The sequence below is a fragment of the Toxorhynchites rutilus genome, chromosome 2 (genome assembly GCF_029784135.1).
Source record: "Toxorhynchites rutilus septentrionalis strain SRP chromosome 2, ASM2978413v1, whole genome shotgun sequence".
NCBI lineage: Eukaryota > Metazoa > Arthropoda > Insecta > Diptera > Culicidae > Toxorhynchites > Toxorhynchites rutilus.
Window position 1 is genome coordinate 160,638,059 of NC_073745.1, and position 13,802 is coordinate 160,651,860.

A 13,802-nucleotide genomic window follows, 5' to 3' on the forward strand; every position below is an offset into this window, starting at 1 on the left:
TCCGGTTGCGCAGAATCCCACCCGAACCATGCACGAGCCTCCACCAAAATTCTTGGTTGAAAAATACTATTCCTTGAAACTCCGTTGAAACCATCAGGACCATCACATTTTTTTTCGTCAATGAAGATACCCTATACATTGAAAAACTTTTCGCTATGGTATATAGCAAAATATTTTCTTTTGGAAAAATTCTTTGTCATAACATACCATGTCTCACTGTCGGTTCATGTGAGCTTTGGCAAAACTCAGACGTCTTCCGATTTGAGATGGTGTAAGATGATGATGTTGGATTAAAGAAGCTTTAAACTTTTCAGTTCATTCGCCTCTAGGTGTGAGATGAGGAGATTTAATCTTTTAAGTCCTCTTCATGTGAGGATTTTTTACCAAAACTTGACGAATTTGTCACCCGAGTAACAATTCAATTGAAGTATTTTTTTATTTGCATAAACGATTTTGAGGTATTCGAAGCTATTCTAGCTATTCCCCGTTTATCCTGGTCAGAGAGCTTCGATTTACGTGGAGCTCTCTCCTTATTACCGTATCCTTGAGGATTAATTAAATAATTGAGCACTACTTGATAGAATCGTCCAATCCGACGAGCAATTTCTCTGATACCAATTTTTTGATGTAGGACTACGTCTTTCATTTCTATACCGGGGTGTAAAATCAAAGTTTCGAAAACGAAAGCGTTACACTGGAGACCGAGATTTTGAGCGTTAATAGCTTCTAAATAACTGAACGAAATGGTATGAAAAACACTTCATTCGAAACATAAAATGTCTACGTGTTATATACTTGTTACTTTTTCATCCAAAAACTTGTTTCAATAGCCTTAAAATTGTTTTCAAAACAGGCTATTAGATCACCAATCGGTATATAAGCGAGCGCCGCTCGGAAGTCCACTCAGTTATAATTGAGCAGTGATTAGAGCATGTTGTCGCTGCTGTGGTGGAGCTGGTGGTGAAGTTCATCATGAAAGCGCTGATGAATGGTGTCACCAAGAGACTTTTGATGCACCTTAGGCCAGAAAGGGATCCATCAGGAAGAGAGTGATGCCACAAACGGTTCCGTTTGAAACATCGGAGCAGCCGCCGCACACACACACATACACGCGCGGAACTTTTCTCGTTTGGATGTCATCCAGCATCGAGAAGATTCCTGAAACGCATTCAGACAACAACCATACTTAAGCGATATTCTGGTGGTGAAACGCATTCATTTTTCGTGAGGACATCGACAAGACAACATCGTTATTGAACGAGCTGGACGAGCTGGATGGCGAGGGATTGAGGGATCGAGGGATCGAGGGTTTCATCACCTGGCCTGACCTGACCTGAAACGCATTCAGTTTGTTTCGAACTGTGAGGGAGCGCAAAAGAGCCGATCCATCAGGAGAAAAGAAGGCGACCAAGAGAGTACCCGTATCGAAAATTGGTTCCGTTTGATGCTTCAGAGCACCCACCACACACACATACCCATACACACACATTTACATAGATCTTGTTATAACTTTATTTCTACTAATTGTTTCGTTTCAGATCCGTACATGGGCTCACCAATCAAACCATCCGGCAATCACTCATTTCAGGTCCGCATGACACCAAACCGGTTCTTTTCAGGACCACTTCACAACTTTGAAAGAATTCAATTGAAGTTTTCTAAATATATATGATAATTTCATACATATACTCATCCGCTCACAGATTTACAAGAACGAACAGCAATCTTGCAATTCATTCATTCATCCATTCATTAAGAATTGATTCAGATGCAATTTCAAACAAATGATCACTAAATTAACGATAGTCCTACGTCACCCTTGCGGTTATACCACCGATATAACCCACTTCCTGATTTTTTTGTGAAATACATCGATTTTCTTTCTTCTCTTTCCATGAACACTTTTTCCTTCGGCATTTTCCAGATTTATTCATCAAAACAACTATAACAACGAAAAATGTAACTGGTCTTATAGAAACTTGAAAAATACAAAAACATTTGTACATATGAAAACATGCAGTGTATGGTAGCCATCAATACCTACACACTAGAATATAAATTGAAGCATTGTTTGCAATGACATAAAGCAGCAAGATCCTCACCTGGTCTTATAGAAGTTGGACAGAGTGTACCGAGAATTTATAATTTTGAATTTTAGTTAGTGATCTTGATGACAATTCTGAGTGCGATCTAACATTTAGTTTGCTTACAACGTCATTAAGAACAAATTAACTTTTTTTTGCTCGGCGTTTTTTTGTATGATGTTGACTAGGATTGGGCGATCTTTAGAAAAACTTCGATCTCAGGGTGGCCACTCGATTTCAGTTTTAGAATTCCCGACTTTTTCCCGCATGATTTCACAATATTCCCGACTCTCAAAAATGAAAATTTAATGACACTATGTCGTTAGTTAAAATTGATTTTTAAAATTCGAATTGCGAAAAGGTTTTTACTTTATTGTTTCCCGGATACCCTTTTTGATAAGTTTCTAAGTTGAACCAAAAATCCATAATGCGACCCTTCTAAGCAATTGAAATTCTACATTTAATTCAATGTAAGTCAAATTAAGTAATTAAGCTGCATGGATCAAATCTCATCCGCATATCTGAACAATCAGAATAAACAATAATTAGGCAATCATGTTTTTAAAGCTCATTATGCGATTTAGTAAGATATGTGAATTTGTTCAAGTTTTTTCTTTTTTCATCAAAATGCGTCCCATTCTTACTCCAGAGCCTTGATTTATTTTAAGGACTTATTTCGAACCGTATATTGGATCTAAAGTTCAACCAACAACTATTTTTCTTCAAAGATAAGAATGTTTCTATTGGATGCCATAAGAGATGAGAATGTGAATTAATCGTATTATGTTCATAAACCTTTTCGAGCATTTTAATTTTCTCGTCCATCAAGGCTGCATCTCTCTGGGCGCCTCGTCTTCATCTATTAGCCTCGATTCCTTCGCTTCAAATTGGTCGGTGTTAAGTCAGAGGGAACCAAGTCGCAAAGTTAAAAAAATCATGTTATCGATTGCATTAAATTAAGCATTTCGTATGCAGTCAGAACGGACCATGTGGGCGAATGTAAAAAAATGTCACGCATTGTTGAAAGCGAGAAATGGAAGATTTTCTCGACGATTTTTAGGACTTTTCTGTATCAGGGGACTCTTCGTTCTACACATCATCGGATTCTAAGTTTTATGCACTGCAGTGCATTTCGAGTGTATTTACTGTTACTCATTGCTGTCGGTAAGCTGACCAGATATTACTCTATATAATGTGCAGACAGAGTGAACCATGTGTCAATCCGTTGTATATAGAATTTAAACAATTTCCAAGCACCAAATTCAAATCAACAAAACTTTTTCCTGAAGCTAATAGGTACCTTGTTGAAATGTGCTTGAACCCGTTAGCGTAGAGGGTACACATTTAGATTCTATTAAAAAATGAACTTAAATGAACAATGAACTCTTAGAAAGAGCGAATCGATTTTCTAAACGGCGTAGGGATCGATTCACTGATTAAATTGGTACCAAAGAATTGAGCTTTGTTAAGGGGTAGAATACCCCCTTAACAAAGCTCAAAAGTCTAGAAATCTGAAAAAATCGAAATTTTTTTTTACCATATTTCTGTAGTTTAGGCATTCAAGAATATACTCTAGAAAGGACTTATCGAAAATCCTATTATTTACCTAGTTAGAGCCATCTTAGTGATGTGGTATCTAACCTGTTACGGCCATCACAATGAACTTCAAACGCGTTTCTCTCGGAACTAGTTTTTTTCTAACTGGCGTACACGATATCTCAAGTTCTACTGAACCGATTTATGTCAAATTTATATGAAAATAATCTGCATACATCTCTCTATCGCATGAACCAATAAAAAATTATAACTTTTTAATTTTACTGTTTTTAAAAAATCGGTAAACGCAAAAAAAACGTTTTAAACAGCATTTTTGTTTTCAAAAGGCCGCCATTTTGTTAAAACCCATGTTTTTGACTTGTCCGAGGTTCATGCCATAGCGACATCTTTACTGATTCAGAATCTGTTCGATTTTTTTGTTTCAGATAACCAGAAGGACTGGAATCGTGTACGCCATAGCACAACTTTTTTTTGAACACCCTCACTTCACCAGCATGTAACTATTCTAATTATGAATATTTTTTTTCTGTCCTATTTTTGTTTTATTGTTGAAAGATAGATAAACGAATAATGATATAATGGATAGTAAAAATATTCTTTGTTTTATTTTTACGGAGTTCGAAAAAACGTCCGAAATTCGTGTCTCTACACTAGAATACCCCCTTAAATCGATATTTGAAAAATCGAATGCTCTCTTGCAATTTATTATTTGTTCTAGTACTTAGCCTACAATAAATAAAAAAAAATTGGAAAAGGGGCGCTCAACATAGTCTGCTTTTAGCTCGATACACTTGACCCTGCGATGCTCCCCAACTTCTTTAATCCGTCTGAAAAATACGTTTCTCGAGGTCTGCAAAGTAGGCCTCCGTGGCGGCGATCATTCGACTCAAATTTCTGCCCGGCAAGTAACTTTTTCAAGTTTGGAAACAAAAAAAAAGTAGCACGTGCCCAAATCTGTAGAATACAATTCGTGCAAATAGTGCAATTCGACCAATTTGACCGTGACGACGGCAGTTTCCTTTTTTTTTCTATTATCTAAAATCCGCGGACACGCCCGCTTCCACACACGATCAAAACAAAACTTCGAGTCCGATTCGGCTGAAATTTTGACAGTAGCCGTTTGCGAAAATGTACTACACGATAAGTAATCTCTCTTGCGATACTGACACCATCGGGCGATGAGGCTAAGTACTTATCGGACTAAAAGGCATTTTATTTTGATCCTCACCATGAAGGTCACGAAAAATAAAACCCACAAAAACTGTATTTTCCAGGGCATTCATCTTGTACCATCATGCATTTATTTAATTAAATAAATTAATGAAAAATTATTATTAGAAATTCAACCACTGATATTTATCCATAACTTCGCTGACAATAACCCCATAAAATCCAACCGTGCCTGAGATTTAGTCGAAATCTTGGTAGCAGTCATAATTCTAGAAAAGAATGCCTCCGCTTAACCCGATGATCCGATGGAAGATCGAAAGAAAAGATCGTTTTTTGCTATTATTCGGAATACAAAGAATCTATCCAAAATATAGGAAATTGTTAAGGAAAATATCGATCATTTACATAACGATCCAAAATCGTCCAATCCTAGTACCGAGGCACCACTCAGTGTAGCATTAGAGGCGATTGTGACCTGTTATTGGACATATCAACAAACAAAACACAATGTGAAAGACAAGTTAAAACAGGAAAAAATTGAATTTCTAACAGATAACGATTAGCAAAGCGTGCAAAATGCATAATCTAGTAAAATAGATGAAAAATTGTTGAAAACACTACTCAGTCGAAAACGAATGAATCGTTGGATTTAAAGTCTCCGTAAACAAAGGAAAAGAAGAACACTCCTATTTTTTTTGTATAAACTTGCACAAATGATGTTTACTAAAATGTCCAATTAGAGTATCAAATGTTCAATTATTCGTATCTCATTACAGGTCTGTCCAATTCACTAGATGTTTAATTAGGGGTAAAGCACAGTACTAAATTAATTTGATTCCTGAGATATATTAATAACAAGAGCACAAACTCGTGGTTGCTTATTGAATAGTTTCTAGATTCACAGAAAGATCCCGAATATTGATTTTTTTTTTTGACCATTTGTCCGAAGAATTCCCGAAGATGGTCCTCCTGTAGACCTGAGATTATCAAGTGAAACATTCAAATTCTGAGTAATAAATTTTGTGTGTCCGGATTTGAGCATAAACACGTGAAACACTATTCATATTATGTCTTATTGATAGATTATGGCTGCTCAAAACCTAGTCAGAAGAATCCCGACCGCGTGGGGCGTGTATTAATACTATTGCTGTCGTATTTATTTATATTTTCATAAATGACGCAGTAGACTGTAGCTGTATTAATAGGTGGGTTTATATACCTTCATAGAAAGTGGTTCAGTTGAAAAACACATCCCTATATTTTGAACCTACGAATATATCAATGTTTGTTTCGGAAAATGCAAATCACAATCTTCAATCGCCCAGTTGAGAAAAATTTTGTATAGCAGCACCAAATACTGCATGAACTAAAATAGCATGGATTTAACTAAGATATTATTTGAATCATTATTTCCAGCTAATATACACCTTGGCAAGTCGAATCGGTTTCATGGAAGATCACATTTTCACTGGCCTAAAAATTGTGTTCTCCGGAAACACAATAGTCATTAATTTACCAAATTGAAACAGTAGGTTTGCCATAGTTCGATTTTCAATCGAATCTACTTCATCCTAACTGCACGAAAATCACGTGAAATATTGAATTTTGTCACTAAACATTGCGTAATTAAAGCTATTCCCAAATGAACCGAGAGCAAATCGAGCATCATCTCGGATTCGTGACGAATTCATTTTTTCCCTATTATTCATGAGAAATGATCGACGATTTCTGTAAAGATTATTTACCTCGCATTTGAAATATATTTCAGAATCGAGTCGACCTAATTACAGTCGAATGCGTAGTCAATCACATGGACCTAAGTGGACCCATACATACACATACGTTATAATACCGTACCGAGCAGAATTTGCACACCAATTATCTGACGACGTTTTTTTACACAGCACACTAGGATTGTTCATCTGTTAATACCGTATTATATCCTGAATTCTATCCATCAGAGTGTGATACTAAGGTGGAAAAAACTCGCCTCAGCCATTGCACTTGAGCCACATTTGAAGAGACACGAAAATCACACTTCTCACACCATATGCAAGCACATATTCAGATCATTTCGGAACATTTGCTATTATTTGTGAACCTGGTTAACACCTCCACGATATTACAGAACTTTTGAAAGCACTTTTTAGATCTTTTCAGCCTCAAAATAGCCACAATTGCCAAAACCCCATCACTCACTTCTTCCTCTCGATCGCAAAGTAGACACAGAATTCGCTTTTTCTTCTTCTGCTTGCTGCTGCTATACCGTTGTTGTTGCTGTTGCTGCTGCTGCAATATTCTTCTTTTCTAATTCGCCTCTCCTTTCTCGTCCACAATCACGTTCGTTTCCCAGAATGAAAATTGAACGCATGCAGTATTTAGCGCTGCCACACTAAATTCTTCTCATCTGGGCTTAGCCCCACGAAATATCGCACTCGTTTAATAATTGAAATCCATCAAAACGGAAAAAGGAATGCTACAGGCAAATCAAAGGGAGAAAAACTGACTGAAACTCACAGCACACCGATTATTCCGGATGCGACAGGGAGCACACTTTTTCTTGCTTCTTCCGGAGACGAGAGGTTATTTTTCCGAGCTTCTGCTTGTCCAATAAACATAACTCCTGGAACGTCGGAACATACGCGAAAAATCACAGTAGAAACAGAAATCTTTTACCCCGTCCGTGTCGATGAACCGCGCTTAGAAGGTGAAAAATTACGTGGAAAAACAAAAACGTCTATGCCAAGAGCGCTACCAAAGTGCTGATGTACACACACGCGACGGCGGCCATTTTCTTTTTCTGAACATCAAAACTCACTTTGCTCTCGCTGGTTCATTCGCTCTCATCAAGCTCTCTCTTTTCTCCATACCCGTCTCTGATTCCACTACTACTTCGTGCCCATTGTTGCTGCTGCTGTTTTCCATTCCCAAAAACGAATCTTTCCTCACGCACACACACACACCCATGCTTGGTTTTGCACGGCAGAGAGCACAGAAAATACGCAACTGCTTGTAAAGTCAGCGACAAAGTTGCTAGCAATGTTCCAATTAAAAAAATACCAAAATAACAAAATTTTCGTCACGAAAGAAAAATTTAAAAAGCTAAATTTTGAATTTTTCTGAATGTTTTTTGGCTATTTTTTGATTATGTAGATTTTTTTTTTATAATCGAGGTAGACAGCAACACGGCGGGCAAGTGTAAGCAGCCAGAGCGAATGAACAAGCGACTGCATATCAAGTGTAAACGATTACGCTGTACCAATGTTGGCCTGGTCCGTAGAGTACCCTATGATAACAAATGCACTTTGTTGGATATGCTTCGGCGAGATGACTATTTAACAAAGCCGGAATATGTTCACAATGTTCATTTATTGTCCAGTCCATGCTCACGAATGTCACACTATCAGCTTCGTCAATTCAAACATCTTGCAGCGTAAACGTTTTCAGTGCGAAATGGCTGACATTTTACTATACAATTGAAACACGGAAACATACACACTCACACACACCCAGTGATCTCTCTAGACACGTGTTTGTGTTTCTTTACGCCGATCCGCGTGTTGCTAGCTCTCTCCGACTAACGGTGAACGCTGTCTGCCTCTATCTTCTCTACTCTTCGGTTTTTTTTCAGATCTCTTCTCCTGCAGAATGTTTTGAACAGTCATTCCATATCTTCCCATTATTATAATTTTGTGAATAGACATTCGTAAAAATAAAGAATAATACGAGAACGAAGGGCGATAGATACATATCCAACTATCATACGAACCCTGGTATGCTGTTTCTGTAGTATTTAATTGAAAATACTACCAGCGTACCACGTGGGGTCTTCAAATGTACACTGTAACTGTAAATTAAAAAAAAAAACACCAGGGTTTTTCCAAAAGTGGTGCACAAAATTGTAACATTACTTAGTAGATGGCGCAATGATAATGTCAATTGCCATAATTGCAACTTCATTTTCTAAAATTAGGCACAGATTTGATCGCATATCCCAGCGGTTTTTATCAGCCCAACATACAAATGACATCTGCAAGTATTTAGAGTACATTGACGCCGAAGATCAGATCAGATTCTTTCATTAGAGTTGAACCATACAGTCAATTCCAAAATTGAGTATACACCTCGTGGTGCTTTGTTATTTTTGAGTTTTTCGGGGTTATAAAGTAAATAATTAAATGCAACTCATATTCATCGTAAAATCGATCCATTTTACTCTCATGTAGTGATAAGAGAAGAAATTAAATGGTCACATTTCTACTTCATGTTTAAAATACAAATACAAAATCTCCAATTAAGACGTTTTTTGCGCGCATAGTTAGTTAAATGTATGTGTTATAATATCAAAAGAAGAAATGTATTCAAAATATTTTGTACCAAATAATTGGAGAGTATCGTGAAGTAGCATGTGTATACTCAATTTTAGGATTGACTGTACGTGGTGAAACGCCCCCAGAAATTTATCAAGCTTTAACCTTTTCTCTACGAGTGTCGTCTATAGGCGATATCAGGGTGATACTGCACATCGATCACACCATACACCAGCATACTTTTCGGCGCAGTGCTCCGTTCAGCGGTAACACTCCGACGGATCACACTGCCGTAGTGAAAGGGTTAAGCGAGGCTTGTGATGAACAGACCCTAGATCGTTGTTCATTGTCACGTTGGGCTAGCCGCTTCCACGAAGGCCATGGATGTTTAACGGAAGACTCACGGTCAGAAAGCGAAGTGTGAGTGTAAGTGTAAGTGCAAGTGTAGCTGGTATCAAATTATTTTTAGAGAAAATCTTCAAAAACATGTGAGGAATATCGTGAGCTATCGGGGTATAAACTTCTTCTATTTCCGGTATTTTGAAAAACAATTTATAAAAAAGAAAATTTCGACTACAGTAGAACCCCGATCATCCACGCAACAGTCTGGCTAGCTCACCGCAAATAACGAAAATCGCGGATAGCACAATAAAAAACTAAAAATGAGTTCAAAACACGAAAAAAGATATTTCAGCATCAAAACTATGTTTTATCAATACCGAAATCATTAAACTATCCATCTACAAGGTCGTGTACATCAAAGGCCAGATAATGTGAAAGCCATGACCAAAACAAAAGTGCATGAGCCTATCACTCATTGAAAAATTCCGGGAAGGCCTATAGATTTACTATGGAACTTGCTGTCGTGAACAATCCGCTCGCGAATAATCGCTGTTCCACTGTATTTCAGTTTCAGCGAACAGGAGGAGGAAGTTTTTCTTCTTCCTCAATGGCACTAACGTTCCTAGAGGAACTTCGCCGAAGGAACTTGCATCATTTTCATCAGTACTTAGTTCAGATTTCCATTCCAAATAACATGACTTGGGTGTATTCAGAGTGGCAAGAAATTTCTTTGACGAAAAATTTCGACCAAAGATAATGACTACTGTTGTAAGAGATGTGATTTGTCATAAAAGATATCATTTAAACGCACGTAATTGACGAATTCATTGAGAATATCACACCTGTATTGTTGGTTTAATGACTCAAGGCGCATTCATTATACATCTGATTCTTTTTTTCAGATGCCACATAGAATTTTTTATTATGATGATTCCACAAGTGTTGTACATTTAGCACGTTATAGGTAACTCACCCCTTGATCTGTAGTACAATTTTGCCGGAAACAATAATCCTCTATACGATAAGAATCATGTGGCGTCTTACCCTTAGTGGTGGCCATCGCTACCCCGCATGATTTCAGTATCGCCATTATTATTATCTTTTTTTTAATTATCATATACCATTATGAAATTAAAAGGAAAACTTTCTGAAAATTAACGTGATTGTTGAAAACATCCTAAAGATCGACGCTCTACAAAACATCAATAAGAAATCTCGTGATATAATTTTGACGAGTACACATGATTTGGAAAAAAATACAAATTTTATTGTCAAAGCACTGAATAATCTGATGTTTATGTGTTGGTGATGCACATAATACAGGTAAAGTTTGCTCTATAGGCACGGAATCGACTTTAACTTCAGAGAACATACTTACACGAGGAAGAACACATATTTGATAAAAAAAAACATTGATAAAAAAATAACTATTGAAACTGTTGAAAAAATTGGTGGCAATATAGTTGCGACTACCCGTGAGGCTTGTGCTTGAGCATGGGTAGACTCTACACTTCGTAGTTGCTCTCCGTGATTGACCTGAACCAGTGAAATTGCACAAAGAACACACCGAATGACGCTTGGGAGTTGACCAGAAATGTCCAGAATTGGCCAACAGAGGATGTGTTCTGTTCCATCAGGACAACGCAAGGCCACTCAATTCCGAGAGGAATGTTTTAATGCATCCACCATATAGTCCGGATTTGGCCCCAAGCGATTACCACCTTTTTCTAGCATTATAAAACTTCCTGAGTGATATGAAACTGTGATCAATAGAAGATTGTAAAAATCTGTTACTAGAGTTTTTCTAGAATAAGGACCAAGACTTCTATGAGAGAGGCATTATGAAGCTACCTTTAGAATGGCAAATCCAAAACAAAACGGTGCATATTTGAACCAAATCGGACAATATTAACCATATTAAAAAAAGATTTTGAATTTCACTCAAAAATAATGGATTGCTTTGTCCCCGACCTAATATTATTTTATATAAACTTTAAAAAAATATATTTTTCATCAAATACACAAGCATACATTGAAAAAACTGCATAATCTTACACAGTAGATCCTAAATAGAATGCTTACAGTGAAAAACTTCAACGAACTTAAGGAGAATGTTCTGTCGGCGCTTTAAAATCGTGGTTTACTACATAAAATAGATACCCAAATTGATACCGTACATTTTAGCAGCCCTAAAAAAATTGTAGTATTGCAAGACACCTTTAGAAATCTTTGGTTAAGCAAAATATTGAAATAATATTCTTATAAAGGGTCTTATAATGGGTTAAACCTTCAAGATATCGAAAACAAAATAGTCACCAGTTCATTATTATTTGTTTTTAGGTTTTGCAATGAAGCATTTTCTATTTTGCATTAAAGTAATTGTTCTAAAAAACATCCCACAAACTTATTGAATGGTGTGGGAGTTACAACTGTAACTGTATGACTAATATGTTCAAAATGAATGCATTGAATTTTCGTTCATTTTCGGGAATACTTTTCGGTCAATAATTGTGATCCACCTTTCCCAAAATTCTCGAAAAGTCGTTCAAACGATGAGATCGAGAGAAAATACATAAAAATGTCTGCCAGCGACATTGCGACTGCCTGCTGGAGGTTAGTTTCACATATATTGAGGACGAATTCCTGGGACGCAGAGCAGAAATAAATATGACTGCATTTATATACATACATATAGAAAAAGGGACGAAGGGAGAAAAAAATCTTATATACTGTGCTGTCCTTGGAAATGGCACGACGTATCCTGGTTCGCAAAATATTAGCAGATAGTGCAGTATGGTATGAAATGTCTGTTCCGTGCACCTGTTTCCATGCGAACGTTTCCCGTAAAGATGTTTCCGTTCATGAGCGAGAACAATGAAATATGTTATACAAAATTATTTAACGTTTATGCTCAATTTCTGCTCCTATCCTTTCGCTCACATCATCCCTAATAAGCAGACAATGTGAAAAATGTGGCTCTATGGGTCCCGAATATACGAATGGGAGGGATACTTTGCCTTCTCAAATATAGTTCAGAGATAGTTTTCAGAAACAATTATTTACAGTTTAAACTTCAGATCCTAGATGCGAAACTGTGGGGTTCGAATTTCAGATGATATTTAGATGCCTAATGTCGAATACGAGCTTTTGATTTGTTTTGAAGTTTCTATAAGTTGCCCCTCTAACCTCGAGTAAACCGCGAATGATCGGTCGAATCCTACTAAACATAGAAGTTGAAACTTTTTAAAAACAAATATTGAATTAACGGCTCCGCAAAGCTAACACGACACTTGAATTCCCTGCAGATTCTCTATAGATATCTACTACATGGGCTGAAAATTCCCGGGATTTTTAATGAAAACAATCGTTCTTTGGACCAAGCTGTATATTGTACATTTCATTCCCTTTATGTAGTAAGAAACGTCTATGTCTTGAAATTAGCCTCAGTGCCACTCTGCAGACTGCCTATTGGACTCAGTCGTTTGGTAATGGATCCACGTTTCATCCATTGTCACAAAATATCGAAAGAAGTCCACTCAATTACGGATGAACCATGTCAAAACTGCTGTTGAATCATCAACGCGCCTCTGTTTTTGGTCGACGGTCAGCAAACGCGCAGCCATCGCGCAGATAGCTTTTTCATGTCCAAAATATCGTGCAAAATGTATCCCACTCGTTCTTTTGAAATGCCTACGACCTCAGTTAACTCGCGTAACTTCAGTTTACGATCGTTCAAAATCAAGTTGATGCACTTGTTTTACGATTTCTGGATTCGTAGCCTCTTTTTCAGAGCAAGGTGCATTTGCGGTGTTTGTACGGCCCTTTTTAAATTCACTAAACCGCCGATAAACTGATGTTCTCGAAGGAGCAGAAGTGGAATAACATTTCGTCAACCGCTGCATTGATTGTTCAGGAGTTTTCCGATAAAAAAAAACAATGTTCGGTCAAAATACGATATTCCTCTTTTTCCATTTTCTCTACGAATGCTCAGGTACTGACACCTAAAAAACTATAGTTTGTGAACAAATAAATGGAATGTCATGTCAACTTCACACATAACCTAGTGGCGTCGTTTATTTTTTTATTTATTTATTTATTTCGTCTTCGATTTTATTTGCGCAGACTACATCTTAACCTATATTATTAAGTCTAAGTTTAAAAACAGCTCTATTTATATTGAATTCGAACACTGCTCTAAAAAATGCTGCTTAAAATCTCTCAAACATGCATAAAAAGGACTGTAGTATCCATACGTCGTTCTACTCGTAGGGGGCGAAAGAAAAAGCTGGTTACGTAGTCCACGAAGGGGGAACAGTTATGTTGACATTTTGAAAAAGAA

The 13,802-nt window shown here is 37.0% G+C and overlaps 1 protein-coding gene across 4 annotated transcripts in view; it reads right to left on the reverse strand.

The window, feature by feature from the left end:
* Positions 1 to 7,612, reverse strand: part of LOC129764910 (nuclear receptor corepressor 1) — a 167,435-nt gene extending 159,823 nt beyond the window's left edge. For 2 of the 4 annotated variants that reach the window (XM_055764548.1, XM_055764545.1), the window contains exon 1: positions 7,011 to 7,612. The gene's annotated coding sequence lies outside the window, so the exon portion shown is untranslated. Of the gene's footprint in view, positions 1 to 6,556; positions 6,888 to 6,912; positions 6,930 to 7,010 lie in introns of those variants that run through there. The other 2 variants (XM_055764546.1, XM_055764547.1) reach the window with 2 other exon arrangements.
* Between the last annotated feature and the right edge of the window lie 6,190 nt (positions 7,613 to 13,802).